Below are 21,675 nucleotides of genomic sequence, written 5' to 3' on the forward strand. Positions count from 1 at the left end.
CGATTAGTTGGGCCCTTATGAAGCATGTTAATTGCTGTTAACTTTGGTGAACCTATGCGTGCAAGGTATTCTACGTCAAAACAACGACTCAAATAGTAGTAGTCGCATCAGTAGTAATAGTTGTAGTTAGTAGCAGTAGTAGTAGTAGTAGTAGTAGTAGTAGCAATAGTGATGGTAGTAGTAAAGGCAGTAGTAGTTGCAGCTGGGAAATTGATGCTGACGTTGCCTTGTAGTCACTGAAGTAAGTCCATGTAACAGCAGTCAGTGGATAAGGCTCGCTAGGTGTTCATTGCCGATAGTCTTACATCGCCTTCTAAAATAAAGGAACGTTTAACTTGGCAAAGCTGGCAGGGCTCACCTGCTGAACAAAAGCCTATAAACCATCATAAAACTACGATATCTCTGACTTCATGCAATTGCTTGATCCTTCTAGCTATATTGACGGCAGATAAGCGGAGTGCGAGATTGAAGAAAGATTTCTTTACGGCGACAGTAATGAGAAGTTTTAAGCTGGACTGCAGTGTCATAGTTCCTCAATTTCTACGATGAATCAACATTTAAACAGCCCAGCCAAGCGAATCCACGGAACGTAAGCCTAAATGTTGTGTTTATCTGGACCTGAGTTGAAGATAGTGAAAAGGAAGCCTTGAAAATCGATGACGCACGACTCATGGGCATTACGGTGATACCGGATACAGCACAGGGGTAGGTCGGGCAGGCGTGCATGGCGTTGGGCTAGTCCCATCGCCTGCCACACACGATCATGTGCGGTGCCTTGATTTTAATGCGCAAATGTCAACGATACACCACCAAAAGGACATACAAGCGGTAGGAACTTCATCAACAAGCCAACAAACACTCTGCAAGAGAGAGAAGCAAGGCAGCTGAAGCCTCGAACTTGTATGGGCAGCCCATACAAGTTGGTATTTTATGGCTCCCGGGATTATGCTTAGCCTTCTTAGGTACAGTGACCTCCCTGAGTGAGGCTCTTGTTTCCCATCATTATTCTGTGAAAGAAGCGGATGACTTCAATAAAATATGCCTGCCCGCGCGAGAAAATTTGCCCTGTTCATGCTGTGCAGTTAAAGAAGGAACGTATCCTGCTCTGCGTGAGCCCTGCCGCGGGCGCCACGTTCAGTCTCAGGGCATCGAACCGAACCGGAACAGACGGAAAGGACGCCAATGGGGGGCGCCGCGACCGCGTTCCCCAGGCGAAAGCTGCGCTGGTTATCGAGGCAGCCTAGAAAAGAAGACTGATCTCGCCGCGCGATGCGCGTGCTGCTCCATTTTGGGACCTTCCCAGGGCTGGGCAGGCTACCGTCTGGTGAGGAGGAGGCCACGCACAATGGGACCCGCCGGCCCACGCGCCTTCTGCAGGAAGTGTCCCGCTGCGCGTGTCCCAAAATTGTTAATGGCGACCTGATGAAGCCACGAAAGTACAAGCAGTCTGATTGACGAGACGAAAGCATGTTCTTTGTGCATTGACGCGCAAATCCAGCACTTCCCGTTATTTTCGTGGCACCTCTATGCTACACTTACTACAAGGGGGTCATATTGAACTTCGTGTGGTCGGCAGATGCATAGGAGGGCGGATTTCTTTCTTTTTTCAGGTGTTTTAGGACATTGTCTATTCCCTGGCTTTGTCACTTATACATATATATGACTTTCGTAGCGAAGGACATAATTAGATCTGTTCTGGCGAGTCCGTAAGGCACAGAGAAACGGTCTTACCAGTATTTCAGCTACGTTTCTTTGTCTGGTTATGTAAAATGCTTCTTTCGTTCGCAGCAAAGCTTAGAGTTCTACCTTTAGCTCGCAGCATCATTTGAGCTCACATTGCTTCCAGCATCACTATATGTAAATAGTTTTCCTATGGGATAGTACGGCGGCCTCTATAAGCTAACAGAAATTTTTCATTGGAGTTACAAGAAAAGAAAATGTATGACAATTGTAAATAAGTTTACCCACAACCTTATTAGCAAAGAATACTATTTTTTCCGAGGCAAAGTTGCAACAGATTGTGACATTGCCCCAAGCCAATTCGAAAACGGGGCAGGCCTCTTAAGTTCCGCGGGCTCCGCAAGTGTCCCACAGTACTCCTCCACGAAATATAAAAAAAAACAAAAACAATGCTGGTTCTCTATCCCACAGAGTAGTAGTCAAGTTCTGTTGTCTTCCTAAATAATTAATCTTTTATTACCCTTCACATATATGCAAACATTCTTATCTTTCTACTTCCCTCTCCCCCTGTTCCCTAGTGTAGGACAGCAAAACGAATTTTCCGCATTGCTTAACCTCCCTGCCTTTCACCCTTCTTTCGTCAACATTTACAAATGCAGTAAAATATCCCTTGAACAATTGAAAACAAATAACTATAATTACGTAAAAGAATGTAAAGCAACGTTGTGAAACTGCGCTGGTATGAACAGGTTTGGCTGTACAGTTCTGAAAGAATCAATGCTTCCCTCGCATTTTGTCATAAAAACGTTTGAACTATATTTCCCACTACAAGTTTCTTCTTTCTTATTTTTCAGCCATTTCACAAGTCGTACGCAAGATAGTTCCTCACTTTATTTTACCGAAAATTTTGCCTTTTTGGCACGTCTGTATATTCGCCTCATTCGCCTATATAGACTGTACTAAGTTTTAATAGACAAACTCGAAAGAATTCAGAGAATGGCTGCTGGTTTTATTGCTTCAAGGTACCGAAGGACGGACCCGGTAACAACAATTCTGCGTTCGTGTGGGCTTGAGTTGCTGGAAACCCGAATTTTTTTCTTGAATGCTGTATATTTTCTGATGAAATGGAGACTGAAGAACAACACTTAAGTAGTTCGCAAATTAATTGGCCCAGACGAAGATACATTTATGTCACCTCTTCGCCTATTCTTTTCGTCTTGGTTATCATCGACGCGCTGTCTGATTTCTGCAACACGTAAGGTTTTATTTTATTCGAAATTCTGTTCAAGGAATTTCGCAATGCATGTTTCGTGAATCACGTAGCATACACGAGCGGCGAAACACTATAGTGTGTAACAGGATATTTGGAGTGCTGCTGGGTTAATTTCTAACGTGTTTTTTCTAGGACTAACGATAAAAAGGTACTCGCAGGAACTTCTATAATTCTTGATTAAGAAATGTGGGTGTGGGCGGGGTTTAAGCGATTTATATGCACTGACAACAAGACTGTGTAATATCTTTGTGTAAGCAGACTTTGCCTCTTTTTTCGCACACCGCCCAGTGTTACAAGCAATATGTGAAATACTTGATTAGCAAAGGTCCCTGTTATTAAGAACTTTCTGATTGTACCCCCCCCTCCCGTCGTTCTTATATCGTCGCTTGTCTGTTTGACTAGCGCCTGTCCACTTAAAGCACATTTACTTACCGACTCGTCTCTGTATCAGAGACCATATTGGTGATTTGTACGCCACTCCAACCATACCATGCTTTCACGAGCGTATTGTTTTTGATTGGCTTCAAACGCGTGATTCGGAAGGAAACCTCTCATGAGGATGAAGCGATGTCGGGTAGCTTTTTTTGACGGGACGCAACAATTCGTGAAAATAATTTTCCCGCAACAGAAGAATGTAACGCTAAAAGATATACCTCAAACACGTCTTTGCTATAGGAAAGTATACGTGTATACATAATAAACGATCTCCTTGACAAAAAAAAAACACCAATTTTTAATATTCGGTAAATATATAAAAGCAACTTATCACACATTGGAGACAGTGAGTTTTGTCGTTGTTCTTATTTCACAATATTTGTTAAATATAAGGAATTTATTTACAACAGAAAGGTACAACACACTTCACGGAGCGTCGCCAACGGGTTGGTTGATAGTGCTTGCTGCATTGCACGGGAAGAGGTAGATTCTGGTTGAAGTTGGAGTAGAAGCAGGACCAGAGAGTCTGCGTCACCTTCTCTTGTCCGGTACGCACCATCTTCCCGAGCCGCTGTGGGGCGCTATTAGGTGGTGGAGATAAGAAAAGCGTCAGTTCGAAAGTCTGTGTTGTGTTTGGTGGGCTACCGACAATTCAGTCGATGATCACGACTTAGCCACCCCGCCAGTGTCTGCGGTGAACTGTGCCGTTAAGCGATGCGCAAGTGCATTTCAAGAATTGGCGGGGTTCCGGTATGCTCGAACGTATAAGCCTCGATGCATGTACAGCTACCTAGAACTTTAGCTAGTGGCTGCCCTTGTAATTTTTTTTAGCAATGTGCGTTTCTGTGCGTCTCATCTGAAAGCTTTGTCTCAATACTTAATAGACTTTCGCGTATATAAAGCCAGACATATGGATCCAAGATATTTTTAAACAAAACAGAAAAAGAGCAAGCAATTTCAAGCAGGCTATAGCTAGATAACTTTTTGTTAGCTAACATTGGGTCAACGTTCATAAATGACAATGCAAATGTCGCAAGAAGCCTGCATGGTTCCAGCTTCAAAGACACGTTAACTCGCAAAAATTCATCTGAAATCAGCGTATGAGCAGCGAAAGTGGTTGCTTCGTAATTTTTTTCATCAAGCATTCGTTATCTTTTGGGCATTCCACAAAGCTAGTGAGCGTTTCGTTTGAGAGCAGAAGATCAAATTTGCGTTATTACCTTTTTTGTACAACGTAGTTTCGATGCATCGCATCGCATCACTTTGCGGCGTTCTTCAGTGTCGATGGCGGCCTTTTTCCTTAATCATGATGGCTTTTCGCACGTAGGGTTTGCTACCCCGGTGACTTTTGCTCGAGTAAGACTTGTGACTGCTGTGGTAGGCATCCCTCTCGGGGCTGAAAGTATGAACCAGGTAGGTTGGCCCGTGAATCACTTTGCTTTCGCCGAAGGAAAAATTGTCGTGTACGCTACTCGTGAATGTCGGATTTGGGTACGAGCTGCCGTAATCGGGCTCGAACGCTCGGACGAGGCCAGGGTTTGATCCGTATCTTGAGCTCGAAACAAGACTTCCAGCCGGGGCCATGGCGTGTACGACCTGTCGGCCTAGTGTGCGCTGTGGCGTGTGAGCTTTTGTGCGGGTCATCCCTTGTATGACGGTGGGGTTCACACCGCGCGCGGCGCCGATGACGATGCCGTGGGACAGCCCACGAGCGCCGCCCTGCGTTAGCTGTGGTGTAAAACTGGGCACCACGGCACGCTGCAGGCCCTTGCCGACGTTACCATTGAATCCCTGTCCCACGCCTTGTATCCCAGGGAAAGCCATGCCGTGTAGTGCTCCTGGTAAAAACGCCTGTTGAAGGCCGTGCACACCTGTGTGACCGATGATGGGACCTCCGCTGGGCTCAAAGCCATGGCCTATTTCTTGAACAATTGCGCGCTGCCCGCCACTTCCGGTGATTATGCCCTGTTCTAGGCTATGGCCAATGCTCTGAGACAACATTCTTTCCAACGCATTCGGGCCAGTGAATACAAACTTTGAAGAGGTGCTACTGGGCCCGAAGTCGAACGCATTGCTTCGAAGACCCGTCACGTGTTGTCGACGTCCATTGTTGACCTCGTACGCACCAACGCAGGTGGCCGTCACTAGGACGATGAATCTGGCGTTCTGCAAGCAACAATAATTAAAACGAAATGACGTTTGACTGTGCTCTGTGTTTTAGAGACTTGAGAGAGAGAGAGAGAGAGAGAAATACAACAAGGAGCAAGGAGAGAGGCAAAACCAAAAAAGATGTTGGGAGCAACAGTCCTTTTTTTTCACACTTCCATCTTATGTATCCAGATAGTAGATGATGTTCTCCATTCATTAAGCGTTACTGAGCTCAAAGTCGGCCTCAAACTCATAACCTCACATCACTGAAGAAATGTACATGGCCAACCTAACCAAACTCTAGCTTTTGGAAATAATTTATCTTGAGATTACGTCATGTGATGAATCTCCCGCCAAATTAAAGCACACACTTGTTTTACCGTTTCCTCATACATGCCGTTGTTTTTGGTAATTAGCCAGCCCCGATACTTGCACTTTTTTGCGGCAAACACAAGATGCAAAGTGTAAAAACTGGAATGGGAACTTTTAAGGCACGATTTATCCTTAGATTATTCCATATATAAAGTAATGAAAAGTAATTTATCGAAGCAAACAAAAAACTCATAAGAAGGCGAATATTTTGTAACTGTGTTAATTAGAGCATGTATTTGCACCTATAGGTTTTCTGCTAGGTGCTTACATAACATTTTCTAGACATCTCCTTCAGCCAGCACCTTGCAGGTTCTATGTGAATAGTGTGGTATCAGTTGCATGGGTGTTCAGAAAGCAGCAAAGAACTTGGAAACATACTGTAATGCAAATTCAGAAAACCTACAGTATTTGTTGACGTGACCATGAATTGCAAGCGACTGAGTAAGCTTAATGCACTGGCAAGGCAGCGAGACCATTGTACTGGGTTAAGTCTGCAAGACTGTCATTTCAATGGTTGAATGATTATTACTTGGTCCAAAGAAATTAAGTAGTACAACAGTGACAGTGGTATTCATTTACCTTCTTCGATAAAGTGACGTCACAAGCGTCAAACAGGCTTCATTGCCATGGTGCACGCAAGAAACAAAAGCGGAAGTAAACACAGAAAACATGAGCAGTGCGATATTTTGTCTAGACAATGAAACAACACAAACACGCATAACACAACCCTTGATTGGACACTTTAGACCATGCCGTTTCTGCGCTGTGAAAATTGACCACACTATTTAAAAAAAAGCTTTTTTTCATGATATCCGCGTGCCAAAACATGCTTGCAGCCGCACTTAGAAGTGCTGTGACAAAGTTGCATGAAAACGAATAAGGCATTGAATGGAAACCACATTTGAAATTTCTGCGGTCAGTAACTGCGATTTCAAGAACAGACGTTGGTGGTTGACTCAAGAGCATGCACTTCTGCAAGTCTAGCAGCTCCGTTTTATCGAAAGTATGTGAATCCAAGACATTTTAACATATAAATCTCAAAAATGCTATATGTTTCAGTTTGCCTTAGAAAGGTGCAAATTGTTAAGTTCATATTGTGACCTTGCGCTCGCAAGTTTATCTGATCTGCCTGCCAGTGCAAAGGAATGTTTTTTTTTTTTTTTGTCAAGCTCTACGATCTGCACGTCGTTGTCGGTTCTTTGCCTCATGTTTTCGTTCTATTTTGCGTTGCATTTATGCGCTAAAAGGAGAGCACTTCTTTTTCTTTTAGCGAAGATCAGAAGTCGTGTTGTGAAATAAACCACGAGTTTTTAGTCTTTCGAGATAATTTTCTCACCTAAAGGTTACTACACTACAGGAGGGTTTTCTCCATGGTATGATCAAACAAACTCGTATGCTTTTTATTGCATACAATTGAAACTATCAACACATTCGCGACGTCCCTTCTGTGTCGTATGCAGTTTTTATGTGAGCAAACGAGCTTGTCTTTCTTGTCGTTGAGACAAGGTCGTCTGTTGAGACTTGTCGCCACACAGAAGCTTTCTTGGCGCTGTCACAGGCATTATATAATGTGAACCTCCGACAGGGTACAGCGACACCGAGGGCATCAGTTTCTCCGCGTTTTTTCAATGGCCCGACGAGAAACTGAGCTCACCGGCTTGGAGGTACCAGCGCTGCGCGAACCATGAAGCCGTCACCCATTTTGAACGCTGCCCACTGATCAATCTGCGCGTGCAATGCAAGGTGAAACTGTAGCCACCCACTCTCTGCAGACTACCGGGGACGCCCCAAGCGCACGCTTATCCGGCCCAGTACCGCACTGGGCTCATAGAGAGGACCCCAGCGCACACAGTTGACGGTGGCTCCGCAACGAGCTTACCAATTTCATGTCGGCCGCTTTCACACCCGGTGCCGCCGACGCCCGCCGGAGTGACGGCAAGGCCTGTTTGGCGCGTCCCTCTTATAACCACGGTCACGGCCGACATTCTACGAGGCGGCCCACCCGTGTTCCTCCTTCCACACTAACGCTTAATTGTCCCCTCACTCTGTTTTCTCCCGGGAGTCAGCTGCGTCCCCTTCCACCCAGCGCCCTCTCTTCAGACGGCAAGACGTAACAACTAGTCCGACGCCAAAAGCCTCCGCCCGCAAAAGTGGAGCGCGCTCTCCTTTTTCTGGAGGAACCCGAATGCTTATTTCTTCTTTCGCAATCGCTGGTTTGCGTAGTTCTCCTCTTCTCTTGCTTTTTCTCATCTGTTTCTTTTTCTCTTTTCCTCTGCACTTGTTTTCGAAACGACGACTCGCTTATCTTTTTCTTTGAATTCTTGGTAGCAGTCATTCGCGCATGTATGTTTATTTACTTTCGAAGGGCAGCTAGACCTACTATGTCCTCTTCGAGTGCGGAGAACCTTGAGGGAAAACGTCTCCGTCTGCTTGCACTAGACGCCGTTCTAGATTTCTTGTTTATTTCTCATGTGTCGCTATCTTTTTTTTCTCCACTTCTTGTTTTCAGGGATTCTGTCCTCCACTCTCCTTGGGCGCGCTTCTGGGCGTGTCATCAATTTGTAAGATTCCCAAGTTGTTTGCTTTATTTCCTTCCACTCATATTCAAGTCTTCTCACCTTTTGCTGGCGACAGCACTGAGCACGGCCTTTATTTATTGCCACTCGCGTTTTTTTTTTTTTTTGCAATTCGAGTGCTCGTCAAAAAAGAAATATTCAAATTTAAGGTGAGGGCCGCTTCGTCGTCTTCATTTCTCCAGCTGAGACTTCTTTTTTTTCTTCAAACCCATAGCTGTTCTCGCCTGCGCTATCTTCTTCTGCCAGCGTTGAAGCCGATGTTTTTCTGTTTTGAGGCACACAGAGCGTGAGTAGTTTGTGTTTCACGAAAGCGTACATAATCCCATCGTCCACTTCTAAACACACCGACAAACTAGTTTAGTTAGTGGTTCCGATAACCACTTCCTTGCCATTATAGTACTGCAGCGGCAATTCAGGAAAAGTGAAACTAGATGGAGGGACGGACGGACTATTTTTGTAGAGACCAAGTAGGATAAATGAACGAGCTATAAACGGTAGCCACGTGCCTCATTGAAAACATCGCAACTTCCTATGGTTCTTTTACTTTTGGTTTGTCTACAGCCTAACAGATACTCGGGAGGGATAGCAGTCGTTCAGGAAGCCTAGGGCACACAACCGACCCACCTTACAAAAACTAGCACTTTTACAACGTCCCAAGACCTTGCGCTTACATGTCGGGCTTCGTTCGCCTCTTCGACCTCCTTTCAGGAGACTTTCATACCTTGATTGAAGTGTTTTATTTTCCTGTCTTTATATATTGCTCAGATACGTATAAATCAACGCAACCCACAGCCATTCCAATAGCGAGCGCGCATAGAGAATTTGAAGACCATAACTGGTACCTCGTAACTGAACGCTAAATAACATCAAATGTGAGCTCAATAAAGGCCTAAATGAAATGCTGAAGCTGAACTAAACTCGTCAACAGGAAAATATTTGTGCGCGAAGATAGTCATCACTTTATAGGTGAACAATGGTAAATCACGACATGACTAATCATACAAGTTGTTAGGGTTGAATAGGGAAGCCGTCATGTTGTTTTCTAATTACAATAATGATTTGTTATCTTTTTTTTTCTCAGCATATGGGCTATGAAAGATAGAGAGACCGAAGAGACGAAATGCAGAGATGTTTGTTAGACGATGCGCAATTATCTGAACACTGATAGGTAGTCTTCATTCACAAAAGGCACCAAGCCAGAGCAGAGTGAAACGAGCATTAAGCAATATTTAGTCGTTAGGACATGTTGAATCCTGGCCTGTCTCACTCCAACTGCTGCATCTAAGTGTTTTTGGTTGTGTGCAAGTAACGTCAATCCTTGCCTAGCAAGACCACCTTGTGATTTATTTATTTATTTATTTATTTATTTATTTATTTATTTATTTATTTATTTATTTATTTATCCACAGAACTCTTAAGAGGAAGCTTTAGCTCGAGTGCTCCTATCTAAATACTTGTAAAAGGAGAATTCGTTTTTCTCGGCAACCATTGCACCAAATTTGACGAGGTTTGTTGCATTTGAAAGACAAACTTAAAATCTAGTGACTGTTGGTTTCGAATTTTCGAGTTAGGTCGTCAATATTTTATAAAAAATTGGCAAAAATCGAACATTTCAAAAAAGGAAACTATCAAGTTTACAACTCTAACTCAACCACTAAAAATGATAATACAATTCTGTGAATTGCATCTAATAGTACATCTAAAGCGGACAAAATTGATATGTTACACATGAATATAAAAAAAATTTATTCATAGAGAAATACAACTTTTGCAAAACTGTTGTAACCAACGTAACAAATTCACATAAGATGTAAAATGACAAATTGAATTTGTCCGCTTTGAATGATCTAATGGATGCCGTTTACAGAACCGCGATATCAGTTCTTGATGCAGAGCTATGAATTTGTAAACTTCGTGCTTCTATCTTTTCAAACGGTGAAATATTTGAAAATCGTTTTCATAAAATTCAAGCCCTAAATCGAAATTCCGCTTCCAACAGTCACTAGAAATTAACTTTCTCTTTCAAATGCAACAAATTTCATCGAAATCGGTCTAGGGGTTATCTCATAAAACGTTTTGGCGTTTTACATGTATTTGAATAGGCCGCGTCGGAGTTGGGCCCGAGCTAAAGCTTCCTCTTAAAGGCCCTCAGTTTAGGGCATTACATGAGGGGGGGGGGGGGGCGCGTACAAACATAACTGATTACAATGTAGTAGCCGCAAAAAACAATAAGATGAAGTACAGAACAAAAATAAAAATGCTGCAAACTACATAAGAAAATTAATGCACATAGCGCAGTCATATAGATGAAAAATATGAACGCTTGCATAGTCTATGGTATCAATAGAAGTATTTAACTGTAACTCACAACAAACAAAACACTAATAAAAAGGCAACTAATTAACACAGGGTAGCACGTCGTGAAATTTTACAGGGTCGCTTTCATTGTGGCAATAACTGAAAGCAAGCTGTTCCATTCCATGATGGTGCAGGGAATAAAAGAGCGTCTATTATCTAACGTGCGACATGGTATGCGCTTGACCTTGAAATGGTGATCCCGGCCTGGAAGGACGACAGCTGATGACTGAAAGAAAACACCACGAAGAGAAGTATGAAGACAAAGTTTGTGAAGCGGGCAAAGAAGCGTTGATTTGCGGCGAAGAGATAGCGCTTGTACATCGGAGCGTGCTTGTTGGGGTGAAACGCTATAGTGTAAGATCAATAGTCGGGTAAGATCAAGCGAGCAGGCCTGTTTTGAGCATATTCAATGCAGTTGATGATGTATGTCCAAACCTGATCCCTTACTACCGATGCGCATTCGAGGTTCGGGCCGATTAGTGTGGTGTAAATAAGTTTACGTATGTTAATAGCAGGGTGCGTTAGGTTGCGTTTGATGACGCCAAGAGTGCGATTATCAGCTGCAAGGGTGGAGTAAATGGGATGGTTCCAGGTTAAAACCGAGATACTTATAGGTTAGGACGCATTGGTTGATGTAGACTTATGGTCTAGTATGAAACCTCGAGTCATCTTTTGGGCTGGTATCACCACAGCTGCTGTCGATGCCTTTGGTGACGCGGAGCCGTCTGTGTAAACATGAACATATGTCTGGTATTCTGACCAGACGTACGCGAGAGCAAGTTGTTGTAGTCTACTGAAGGGAACCAATGATTTCTTTAGTATGCCGGGGACATGTACGCATACGGAAGGTTGAACCATCACCCATGGTGGTTTGACGGGGTGATATGGAAGGGCATAGCTTGATGTTATGTGGGGTAGATGGCAGCGGAGTGCACTTGTGAAACTGCTGTCCGGCCGCTCATGTAGAACCGACGTCAATGGATGGCAATGGTGTCGTGTCAGTAAGCGTAAATACACACGAAGTGGTTCGTGGGACAGGTATATCGATAATAGGCATACGTGGGCTTCCTCAATTGTGCCTTTGTTGGAGGCACGCCGTGGCAACCCGAGGCATATTTTGAGTGCCTGCGCTTGGACGCTCTCTAATGTCCGTAAGCACGAAATGCTCAAGTTTGAGAGTATCGGAAGGCTGTATCGAATGTAGCCTACGAAAAGAGACTGATAAAGTCTTAGTAATGAGCCTTCCGTGGGGCCCCATTTCATGCCTATTTCGAAGCGAAGAACATGGCAAAACAGTTTTTGCTTCAACATATTAACATGCCTCATCCATGACAAACCGCGGTCGATGATAATGCCCAAGAATCTGTGGTAGGAGACATAAGGTATTATGACACCGTTAATGGAGATCGGGTAGCGGCAGACGGATTTGCGCGTGAACGCAACCACAGCACATTTTTCGGCAGCTAAGCGCAAACCCTGACGCCGTATGTATCGTGAAGTAGATGACACAGCCCGTTGTAACTTCGCACGTAGTTGTGGGCGTGTTGTACCAGAAGCCCAGATGTAGATGTCATCTGCATATGCACTGATGTGTATGTGAGGTGGAAGTTCGCTCACCAGGCCAATCAGTGCCACATTAAATAATGTTGGGCTGAGAACTCCTCCCTGAGGAACTCCACGGCATACTTGATTACGGTTAGTCTCTCTGTCAGGCGTGTACATGTAAACGAAACGGCCACTGAGGTAGCTCACAATCCACAGGTAGAGCCGGCCGCCAATACCCAAGTAATCTAGGGCATCGAGAATGGCTTCATGAAGGATGTTGTCGTAGGCCCCTTTGATATCTAAGAAAACAGCGGCGACGAGTCGGCGTTGACGTTTTTCATGTTCCACTGTCGTAACGCGGTCAATGACGCTGTCAATTGAAGAACGACCCCGCCGAAAACCGGTCATCATGTTCGGATAAAGATCATTTCTTTCCAGAAACCATTCGAGCCTCGCCAGGACCATTCGTTCCATATATTGCGGAAAAGAGGTGGGGGGCATGATAACTGCAATATGTGACAAATGTTTTACGTTCCTGGACGTCTTAGAACCATTGCAAATAATTACTAAGCCATCGTTTTTATTTCCCTATATTCAGGCGTCATAATACGTTCCGTCTTGGTTTGAGCAATGTCTCGTTGAACTAAACAAGAAATTTTGCTTATATTTGGCAAAAATAAAGGGCGCGCTATGGGCAATATGTAGGTAAGCTTCACAGGCAGGGGACTAAATATCACATTTGCAGTTAATCACTCATTCAAGCAATCTGGAACTTTATGAATGTGTATGGCGAACAAAGTATTTATACCCTTGCCTTGAGGAACTGTGAACTCAACCGATGTCAAATCTAGCTGGAATTGAGTCGGGTGGGGGCAAGGACGGAGGAAGGACACCATGGTAAATCATCCAGCCAGCAACCAACTAGCCCTTCTAAGTCTCTTAACCATGGTAAGTGTCATGGTGATGTAACATATGTGTTGATGACTTGCTGGCTTTTTTAAAAATTCCCAAAAAGTGCCCCAAAGCATTACATGCGGCCAAGTTTTCAAGCGGGACAGTCACATAATATACGGGCAACTTTTAAAGTATGTCGTCTAAATACAAGAAACTCAAACTTTTATTGTGGCTGTTCGAAAGAAACAGGTTCACTGGAAAATGGGTCGTAATTATTCAAGGTCGCACACATCTGCTGTCTTTTATTGTTTGTGAATATTGCTAGTAATTTATGTTTATATTACTTCTTTGTGTATAATCTCTACAATAGTATTACCGAAACGACCGATGCATTTATGCTGTAGACTTAAACACCAAGTGCAATGACTTGTTTAATTATTAAATTTGTTTGCCGCAAATGTCCCTTTCTTGTGTGTGCTGTACTGCTGCTACTGGGCGGGATCCGGGGCCTCTCTGAGGCACTCATTGCCTTTTGTTCTTGCATCGTCTTGAAATTTTATATACTTGCAAGAAATAAACACAAATTCAAATCATTTTTCCGTCCCTCATGGTTCACCACGTGTGATTGATACATAGGTCTATATCTGTTAAGTATATATATATAACTGACAAAAGCATTTCCAGGCTGTTTCCCTTATTCTTCTGATAACAATTATATGGGCACTCCAGGCGCCTTTTTGTTGTCGTCGCCGTCGATGTTACGTTCCGTATGAAGTCCAAGGACGATAACACCATCGCCGCACGCCGTATGCTGCATGTGCAAGTGAAAATATGCGAGGCTGAGCCTGCTATCGCCGCTCAATCTCGCGTGCGCAAAGGCGGAATGCGGGGAGGAAGCGCGCCATCTTCCGTCGCGTGCAAGGAACCGGTGGGACGGGAGGTAGGGGATGCGTTGTACTTCAGCAGCAACTGCGCATGGGGTGGCCGCGAGCGCTTGCGCCGGTTTTGTTTTGAAAGCGATCAGTTTTTGGGGCACAGTCTAGGTGGACCGACGGCTGCTACCTTTGCCTGCGCTGTGTTCTCACCGCTCAGTTTGCGTTGAAGAAATAGACAGCACGAAGGTCACTTCGCTCGCTGCTGCTGCCGCACTTCCTCACGCTAGCGTTTTGACAGAGAGCGCTTGGCGAGTGTCCGCGGTCATAGAGCGATGTGTGAATGTTCGCCTGTGCGCGCTGTCACCATGCTTGGTAATTTAGTTACTAAGCGAGTGTTTACAAGTTTATACGGGCGATAAAGCTACTGTCCTTAGTTATTATGACAGTCTGCTAATTTTCAATTTGCTATAGAAATCGATGCTTCGCCGGTCGGGCGAAACTACGGCATTTTGTAATAGTAATTCGCTATATATATATATATATATATATATATATATATATATATATATATATATATATATATATATATATATGAAAGACAGAGAGAGAGAGAGGTCAGATCGTTTGCGGTTTGCCCAACCCCCCTACCCGAGAAATAGTTGGTACGCCACTGTATCCTACGCTGGGGGAGGGAGGAATAGAAAGAGGAAAGCTGGACAGAGGGACGCAGAAAAGCGCATTGAAATCAGTCAAGTCCAAGCAAGTGCCCCGCCGATACATTGGGCTGCGTCATTATGCTGTCTGAAGCTAATCTTCGTACTTAATTAGAACATCCCCCCAGCACTTGCATTGCACTTCGCGCTGACGGAGTGGGCAGGTTATTCAAGAGCATTCGAAAAGCATTCATCAGAGACCGGAGCATCATAACCACTTGCCGGTCTTCTTAGGGCAATTTGTCAGGAACCCGCGCTGTGCACTCTACAGCGGCGCGCAGCTGTATCACTTGACGTGGCTCCAGCTCCGGCTGCGGCATCGGCTGTGGCATCGGCTGCGGCATCGGCTGCGGCTTCGGTTGCGACTTCCGCTGTGGCTCTGGCTTTGGCTGTAGCTTTAGAAGTGCGGACCAAGTTGTATTGGTCTTTGCTATGAACTTGTCAGATTTAGATTCGTTCCGCCAGGCAAATGAGGAGGTGTTGTTGGATGAAGCGTACTCTTCACAAAGGCATCAGCGTGCTTTGAAATCTGACGGCCCCGGGAGCATCGCTTTCTAATGCCCGCCACAGCTTCCCAACGAGACGAATGGTCTCTCGCCATCTGTTTCAATATCAATTTTTCCTTCTTCATTTTGGGGCAGTACTTGGAAGAAGCATCATGGGACCCAAGGCAGTTGGTGCATTTGAGAACCATGGCTGCACAAGAGTCTGCAGCGTGAAGCTAGCTGCAGCGTGCGCAAGCTCTCGTGTTCTCTCGCACACGTTTGTGCTAACATTTTCGGCATTGGAGTGGCCTTGGGATAAACGGTCACACAGGGTGCCTAAAGTGGCCCACCTTCACGTGTCAAGGGAGAGTCTCGCTATTGAAAATTATTTTCACAGAGCAGCATGTGCCGAGGGGATGCACATGGGTTATGGCGACGCCATCAACGGCAAGCTTCACTAGAATGGGCAAGTGGGCGCTGGAGACGGAGCCGTCCACGTCGTAGATGACACCAGTAGTGGAACCCCTGTCCAGATGGATGTACGAGTGTGGCTTTATGCCACCAGGTTCTGCTACATTACTCAAATTTCTCAGCGCAGTTTCATGTGCGACGTCAATAGCCAGCACAATTTTTCGTGGGTTAACTCGAACGTCTGGGATTCGATCTGGCGCCACCGCTTCAAGTTGCACCAAGTCTGTTGAGTCGCCTCAGGTTGGCGGTAGCGAGTCCTGGTACAAATAGAATCTCACTGATTGCGGTATTTTGAGTTGGTCCTACCGTTGGCGTGCTCGAAGACATGGATGCCCTGGGGGTGTGTCTTCGTTTCGCCTTGCGGCTCCGCACAAGCTCGAAGGCGTCATTGCGACTCATGTCCGACTCGTTCATAACAATTTGAGGCATGCTGAAGTCGGATCGTGTGGGCAAGTCAGTGCATGTAGTGACGTCTACGCAAGTGAAGACTGAACAAAACACGTCAGTTAGTAATTGTGCATAATGGGACTCGGGAACTACGTCGTCACCAGAATTAGTAAAGATTATATCAGGCTGAGAACAGGGATTTATTATGCGCCAGAATCGCCGAGGCTTCTTCGTCAGTAAGGATGCTAAATCATGGCAGTAAATGTGCAGACGTGTGCATTTGAGTAGCGATCGGCACTCATTGTCAGATATTTTTTATCTTTACCATATCTTGTAACTTTTGTCTGCTTGATTTGCTGTGCCATAAAACCGCTTCTTTTTTATTATTGAGGCGCTGCAGGCGTTTATTGAACCAAGGAGTAGTATTGTGGCATCTAATGCTAAGAGGAGCGACGAAGCTTTCGCTAAGGTTTGCAAAGGTGTCTTTAAACATAGCGCAGTTCTCTTTAATAGGTCGAGTGGAATATGTATACATGAACGTGTCTACGAAGGGGACTAAGTGAAAGTTAATCTGAGTAAAGTCATCCCTATTGCAGCATCTAATGTGTTTAGTTGTGTTATTTCTGTTTTTTTTATCAGGAAGTTAGGCAGACCCGTTTTAACTGCATGATCAGGCAGTCCGTCAATGTCGGCACAGATTAGAGGATCGCTCGTCGAGAGGAGATGTAGAATATTGGCCGATATGCATGACAAACGGGTTGGGAGAATATAACGTGAATTCTATACATACATGAAGGAAATCATTCCGCTTCAGCGTGAGCAGATGCGACAGATTCCGTTGTCCAGTTAATAACGGGAAAATTAACATCACCATAAATGATGAGAGTAGCATATGGAAAAAGCACACCCACGCGCAATTGTAAAACGTCGGCTCGTCAAGACTTACGTTCCAGAATAAGATCGCACTATCGCGTATATGTTGACGTCAACTTACATAATTTGTGTGTGTGCGACTCTTTCTTTTCCCTTCTTTCTTTTCACCCAGTTACCCATTCCTCTCAGTGCAAAGCAGCAAACCGGATGGGCGTCCGGTTAACCTCCCTGCCTTTCCTTGACTCTTTCATTCTCTCTCGCTACATAATTTGTTTTATGATTTAACTTTTCACTACAAAAAAAAAACCTCCATTTATTGCCAAAGTCTGTGTCCTTCTCTAAAATAGCGCTGACATGAAATGCTCAGATTTACATAATTAAAATGGTTCTTATATTAAGGAATATAGCTGAACAATAATTCTTTATTTAATCAGCAATGGCCTAAGGGACGTCATCTTAAGAAAAAGTTCTCAAATACTTAACAAAGAACAGAAATCTTGTAGCTATTAAATCGTGCAACCTAGCCATGGCGCTGTAAAAGCGTACCCGTACCAAAAACATTTATTTATCTCTTTCTTTTGTATTCGCCATCATTCGACGGAATCATACTGTAAAATATTCCAAAAAGTCCATATCGCCTACATGCATGGATTGACTGAAAGTCTAACTGGTTCATTATCACAGAAAGAGCAGCGCTTTAAGACGCGACACAAAGGAGGAACCACACACACACTGCACTAAGCTTATTATGACAGAATGCTGCTTGCCTCTCACGTTAGTTCATCCGTTGTGAAGACCTTTCGTTACGTAGATGATTATTTGGTGCTTTTAGATTGTAAACGTGTTGACTACTATTCGAATGTGCAGATGACTCTTGCTGTTTTTCGCGAGTAATCGAAGCCCTTGATTTTAACCATGAGATGCTGAAAAATGAATCAATTAGACTTCTTGACTTGAAACTTCTCTTTGGCCAAAGGCATGTCTCCTGGTCATACGAGCCGAGAGGCAACAAGCCACTGCTCCCATTCATATCGGCGCACAGTAAACTGGGAAAAAGCAGTATTGTGTCACATTGTTTTTGGAATGCTGTCGACAAATCCTGTGTACAGCTTCTGAGCACAGCTTCTGCAGGTAGGTCGATCGCCTTATGTCAGTGGGATATCCTGGGCACGTGCTAATTTCGGTGGCATGGTGTTTGCTAAGGAAGCGCAGTGACGCCAGCCGAAACGCGGCAACACAAGACGGCGGACAAAGAAAAGTGGTTGTGCTGCCTTACATGCACCAGGTATAACATATTCTTAAAAGGATCGATCAGGCTTCGGGCCTCAGTGTTGTTTTTTTGTGCGCCACGCAAGTTAATTGAATAAGGTCAACTCCGACACGCGCACTCAACTAGCGTGTATGACCAAGCACCAGAACCATTTTGTTTACTGTGTACAAGAAATAGTGTATTCGGTGCCGTTAAAATGTGGGAAACGATATATCGGCCAGTCAGGCCATTGTATCAACGATAGGCTTAGAGACCATAATAACAATTTAAAAATCTTGCAATCAGTGGAAACCTTGCCTTGCATTGTCGGCAGTGTTGATGTAAGCCTCTGTTATTGCAGAGTGAAACATTGGATAGACGCCCTGATAAATGCACCAGGGAAATCTTAGAGGCTTTTGAGACTAACCGCTTATATGTTGATCGCGTGAGCATCCCGTTTCTGCATTGTAACAAGAATGCACTAGGCGCGAGCTCTTTTCCTTCTTTCCTTTTGACCAAGGTGTGCCTTCTTTTCGTGGTCTCGTTGACACTGCCTTTATTGCTCTGTATAAAAGGCTCAGCAAGATAACAAACACGCAGTTAGTCAGCACAGTGTATGTGTGGTTCCTGCTTTCTGTCCAGTCTTGAAGCGCTGCTCTTTCTGTGATCGACTACATATTTAAGCAGCGTAATAATGTTGTCGTTGGAGTGCGTATTGAACCTGTAGCTTTCTCTTCCGTAATTACTTGAAACACTATCGAAAAACTACGATTACAGCGACAAGGTTTGTGCTTAAAGCCCTCATTTTTACTCTCAGGCAAAGACTCATGACGTGCCTTCATCTGGGCAAACGTAAATACCAACGTAAGGACAAGGGTTTGGGCCATTAGGTATACTATGACGTGAGGTGATAAAGCGCCGGAAAAAAAGGGGGAAGAAGACACGTGCTATCCTCCTATGAAATTTTACTCAACCAAGAGGTTGCACATACATGGTGTTCTTTTTTTAGCAGCACCAAATTTTTAAAAGTGTCTGTGGGAGATAGAATTGTAACACCTCACATAAGTTATACTGGATGAGGCGGCCATTACCTCTACGAGAAATCAAAATGGTTAATTGAATAACATAATTATTCTATGGCAGATATTTCAACTACGAATGGTACCTAGTGAGTATGCAAGCCATACTGACTTCGAATGAATTCCGAGGACGGCACCGGTTTCGAAATATACGCCGTCAAACTTGCCGTAAAAATACACTGTTGTTTCACTTACTATTTAAAGAAAAAGCAGTTTTTAGCACTGAAGCACAAAATAACTGGAACGCCAATGTATTTCGCCAGACACATTGAAAATTAATATCTGGAAGCTGGCGTAGTCCTGAGAATTCGTTCCAAGTGGTATCCTTGCGAAATCACGGGCTATGATTCGTAAATGGAAATATGTGCCGCAAAATAAGTAATTAAAAAGCTAATTAGCGTGGTTTGGTCAATTATTCAATGAAGCATTTTGCTTTCTTGTAGAGATTGTGGCCGCCTCATCGAGTAACTTACTTCGATCGAGGGTTAGAAATGTGCTGTCTACCACGGGCAATGTTTAAAAATTTTTGTGCCGCTAAAATAATGTACCGTGTATAAGAAATGAAAACCACTCCATCTGCGCGAGTGCCCTAAAATCCTGCCGTGGCAAAATGTAATGAAAAAAGTGGTAGACAAGGAAAACCTAAGAATCACGGAACATATTATCAAAAAACTTATCTTTTGATGTCTAATTTTGAATAATTAAACCCTCGTATACTACCTCATAGCATCTATACTGCAAGATTGCATGCGCTGGCTGTGCAATGAGCGAGAAGGATAGGATAGATAGATAGAATAAACTTTATTGTCCAACGGATAAGGTGATCTACCCAGCCCCCGACACGCAGGTCAGGAGGCGTGTGCCGCTCCCTCAGATGCAGGCTGGGAGGTCTTGGGTCCCAGCAGCCTCTTCAGCCAGTTGGACAAGCAGGAGCAGGAGCTCATAATCTGAGCTGCGCAGCAGGGTCTCCCAGGTGTCTCTACTACCTATATTGTGCGTCCCCCCGGGAGAGTACGGGCATTCCCATAGTGTGTGGTCGAGGGTCCCTCTCGCCCCACAAAGATTACACCTATCGCTCCTGGCCTCGGGGAACATATGGTTCGCCATAACCGGGTGCGGATACGCATAAGTTTTCGGTCGTCTCCACGTGACTGCTTGTCTGTTGTTTAATTTCGGGTCCGGCGGGGATTCCAGTCTGCGATCCAATCTATAATGCTGTAGGATCTCCCCATATTTTAGCATACGCTCTCCGCTACTCGGTCATCGAGGGGCCCCGTAGCGGCTCGGCGGTAGAGATCTCGAGCCAGCTCGTGGGCCGCCTCGTTGCCGGGGACGGCTTCGTGCGCAGGAGTCCAAATTATTTGTATCTAACTTTGGCCTAGGATTCTGGCTGCTAAGCGCGAGATCCTTCCCTTGCTAAAATTTTGTATAGCAGTTTTACTGTCACTGATCACAAATTTCGCGTCCGTTCCAACGCCGGCTAACGCGATCGCAATTTCCTCGGCAACTTCTATGCTCTGCCCACGCAGAGTGGCAGCTGTCACGGGATTGCCCCGGCCGCTGACGGCCGTTGCCACCGTACAACCGCCGCCACCTTCCGCCGCGGCTACACAGGCCACCTCATGTTCCGAGATTTCGCGGAATCTAAATTGTAATGCTTCGGCTCCTTATTACCTCCTGTCTTTGTTATGTTCCGGGCGCATGTTTATTGGCAAGAGTGGGGGGGGGGGGGGGGTGGAATGAGCAGATTTTTTCTGACTTCCCTATATACCTACACCTTTTGGGTGGGGCCTCTAAAGGATAGGAGAAATCGAGCAGCTCAATTTTTGTGTGTCACAATGACACGACGGGACAGAAAGTGAAGGCACATAAAGCATAGGGGAAGTTACATGTCTCATTGAAACGTAGAAATAATAAGGCATAGTGAAATGAAAGTTGAGAGCCCCACACGCCTAATTCGGGGGATGTGCGCTTGGTCCCCACCTGCTGCAAGTTATCTTTTCGTCTTTTACATCAGTATTTCTATTTTCTAATTAAACATGACAGTTATCTTCCCTTGTGCTTACTCTGGCTTCATTGTCTGTATTCTACCATGTTTGTGACTGACCGAAATAGACCCATTTCATTCCCTCCTATTTTCCTCGTTCATCCGTCCTGTAACTTATAATCAACGCTGTATTACTGTAGCCACCCTGTTTAAGAAGGAACAAAGGACGCCACTAAATTATGATGTCCGCTACTTCCAGATACAGCTTACTAGCG

The 21,675-nt window shown here is 44.7% G+C and overlaps 1 long non-coding RNA gene across 1 annotated transcript; it reads right to left on the minus strand.

Moving 5' to 3' along the window:
• Window positions 1-3,662: 3,662 nt before the first annotated feature.
• On the minus strand, window positions 3,663-7,891 carry LOC126545307 (uncharacterized). Its single transcript, XR_011893439.1, has 3 exons — window positions 7,788-7,891; window positions 4,609-5,554; window positions 3,663-3,969 (listed from the first exon to the last, which is right to left on the minus strand). It is a non-coding gene; the product is annotated as an uncharacterized lncRNA (long non-coding RNA).
• Window positions 7,892-21,675: the final 13,784 nt, after the last annotated feature.

Source organism: Dermacentor andersoni, chromosome 1 (genome assembly GCF_023375885.2).
Source record: "Dermacentor andersoni chromosome 1, qqDerAnde1_hic_scaffold, whole genome shotgun sequence".
NCBI lineage: Eukaryota > Metazoa > Arthropoda > Arachnida > Ixodida > Ixodidae > Dermacentor > Dermacentor andersoni.